This window comes from Arachis stenosperma, chromosome 5, assembly GCF_014773155.1.
Source record: "Arachis stenosperma cultivar V10309 chromosome 5, arast.V10309.gnm1.PFL2, whole genome shotgun sequence".
Lineage (NCBI taxonomy): Eukaryota > Viridiplantae > Streptophyta > Magnoliopsida > Fabales > Fabaceae > Arachis > Arachis stenosperma.
In genome coordinates this window covers 134373973-134377551 of record NC_080381.1, presented here as the reverse complement: position 1 = coordinate 134377551, position 3579 = coordinate 134373973, and positions in this window count along the sequence as shown.

Genomic DNA, 3579 nt, shown 5'->3' with positions numbered 1-3579 from the left:
CAAGGGCATTGATCAATACCAATTATTTGTGTTAGAGCCATTCAAGATTACAGAAGATAAAGGAATACTCGGTTTTTGAAGGGCGAAGAAAATGAGAGCTTGATGGATCCATGTTTGGACTTGGAATTGCTCCAGTTCTTCCAATGTGAGCTAAAAGTTTGAGAGTTGATTTAGAAATGCTGCAAATGCCTCAACATTCACTGGAGGTGTGGTTGAATGATCAACTCGAAATTTGGATCTATGAATTCTTGCTTGAAGGGTTTCTTCTAAATATTTGAAGATTTGAGGATGAGCAGATTAGGTTTGAGTCGCCATTGTTAGACTCTGGATTCACAAAATGGAAGCATTTTCGATGAAGCAGAAAATTTGGATAATTGCAGTTGGAACTAATAAAGCTCGTTTCTTAAGAAAATTTAGGAATGATATGAAATTAGACAGAGAGTTGAAAACATTAAAGAGAGGCAAACAGATATTTGTGAAATTGCAATGAGATTGATAATTTGGTGAATCACACCTTTTACACTTGGCTTATAGGCTTATATGCTATAAATGGAAGATTTGCAAGTAACTTGCAACTAAATTTAACTAACTTGAAAATATTTACAACTAACTAAATTTAACTTAACTAACTCGTATTAAAATAATATCTTTCCAATCTCTATTATGTAATACTAACTTTTAAAACAAACATCACCTAAATGTTCAATTGACTTTAACTTTTAAATGATGTCCAAATAATCAAGTGTGATTTGCAGGACGCTTTAACATTTTTAGAAATCTCAAATTCTTAGTAAAATCATTCTGCAAACCACATGCTTTCGTATACTGTTTGCTCATTTCCTCTCTCATTTGCAGTCACCGTATCCACCAAGTCTCACGGTCACTGTTGCGGATTGAACAAAACTCAAAGAATAGAACATCAGCTCCAAGCTCAGTGATAGTCCTTATTGGACGCATGAATTGTCTGCAAAGAGGGCAAGTAGCGTTATTAAAACCAACAACCCATCGATCCAAACAGTTTTTGTGGAAGATATGGTCACACCTCAGCACTGTAATCTCTTCTCCTTCTCCAATGTTGCATAGACACACAGCACAATCAACATGTTCCTCTGAGCCATGGTGGTGACATACACTAGGATCTCCTCCAATTATGGGAAGATAGTTATAATGGGAATCGTAGAGCTTGTAGAAGGGATAATATAGAAGGAATTCAAATACCCATTTAAGGTAAGTGTAGATTACAACTAAGAAGTTGAACATGATTATGGTTATAAATAATGAAGAATACTCTCTCTCTATATATACTCAAGTAGTAGTTCTTGTTTGGGTTTGAGAATTATTGAAAATTTGGGGTTATTTATAAATTAGCTTCTCGAGATGCTAGACACTCATGGTGTGCCTTTAGTACTTTGACAATGACCCAGTTCGGAAATAACAGTGGTCCCCTAACATTAACAAATAGCAATGTTTTTTATGTGATCAATTGCAACAAAGTAATATTAATAAATGTACACACAATCCTTTGTGGCCATAAATTTTTTGGTCATGTGAAATTCATAGTTTTGGAGTAGATTTAATTTAAAGAGGTTAACTTCTGTTTCAGACCCGGTTCCCGGATCTCCTCCCCCTCAAATCAACACAACTCAGATACCCGGACTCAGGTCATCATTGCGGCTCAAACTGGCCCAGGAAACATAGCTGCCTAAACCAATATTCAAATTGAAATGCCTTCCTTATTTTAACTAACAAGATAAGATAACAATTGCAAACAATATAAGAAAGCCCTTAGGTATGATACAGATTCCTAACTCTCACATATACTTCTCATATCCATTATGACTTAAGCGTTAGAGTGTTTTTGCAGGTACCACCTTCTGCTACTCCAGAAGTCCGATCCATCATCGTCAAGACCAGTCAGATCCTGATCCCTCTCATAACCCGTAAGAGAAATATCTTGTACACTGGCGCTGTCTATGGGGACTAGCCAAGCCTTAATGGCATGATGGAGGAATTCGAGGAGCGATTCTCGAATCATCACCATGAACCTGCCCGCCAAATCCGACGTGTAAAACACAAAACGATACCACCCTACTAACCCACGGAAAAGTAACCAGTGCAGTTCACCACCAATCAATCTCTGAGGGACAGCGAGCACAAGAAGACCGGATTTCCAAAAGTACCGACGACCTAGGAGAAAAGGTCATCCAAATAATTCATGAACTATTCGAAAGGATATAAACCCAAGAAGGCAGGATCGCTTCCAAAGAGTGGTACCAGCCAGAACATACGAGTCAAGCAACCTCTTGTAGCCGATCACAGCGAGAAACCTGGAATAGAAAATCAACTGACCGGCGTCATAGCAAACACCGAAATCGCAGCGCCTCCTACGAACTAGAACGCCGATGACACAAGGAGGACAGGAGGTACCGCCGAGATCCCAAACGGACAAAGAGTGAACACGTCATAATAGGAGCCACCCCGTTCACAGATAAGATTCTAAGGGCCAAGCTACCAAAAGGTTTTGACAAGCCAACCGACATGAAATATGACGGTACAAAAGACTCCCCAGGAATACCTGATGGCCTTCAAAGCTAGGATGAACCTGGAAGGAGCCATCAATGCGGTTTGATTCAGGAAATTCCCGGTAATCTTGGCCAGACCAACAATCAAATGGTTTAATGTCCTCCTGAACGGCTCAATCACAGTTTTTGAAGTACTCAATAGTACTCAATCACATTTTGTAAAACAACATATAAAAGGATCAATTATGGATCCATTCTGCTACAAAGAGAATAATACAACAAGAACAGAACATATTTATACTATCTCGCACAAAAAAAGCAGCAAACTAAAACCATAGAATATGCAACTGAAGTACTCAATAGTAATCCAAGGTTGTTTACACTTTCATTTATTCAAAGCACTTCACACAACATACATGAAACATTTATTCTATAAATGCTAAATACTTTGAACCTACAGATTCTCTCAAATCTCATAGATACAAGAAATTCATATACAGCGTTTACTAGTCACCAGAGAGACGACGACGGAGGAAGGAGGGACGACAAGGTGAGTCGGCGAGGATAGTGACGGCGAGAAGTGGGAGCGACGCCGACGTGAGCTCTGTGAGCAACAATGGCGAGGTGACCGAGATGAATGAGGAGAGTTGGTGTCTTGGTGAGCGACGGCGAACGATCGGGGCAATCTGTGACGGCGACTTACCGATGCAGCTGAGCAGAGGATGTGGTCCTTGACAGCCTTGGAGAGTTGGAGAAGAGCTGAAGGCCTGAAGTCCGAAGGAGTGAAGAGCGACGAAGTGGGTGAAGAGCGACGCAGAAGTGAGTGACGGCGAGGAAGTGAGTTTCAAATGCCTAGGGTTGAGAATGGAAATGAAATGAGTGACGGCCTAACCCTAATTTCTAAATTTCATATATATACTTATGCACTCCGGGACGGGTTCACTTTAAATCCGACCCCGCCCCACTCAGCTCGTCCACCCCACCACACTTCAAACCCGCCCTGCTGCGGGTCGGATTTAAACCCGCTCTGATCAGGTAGGGACGGGTCGGATACTCG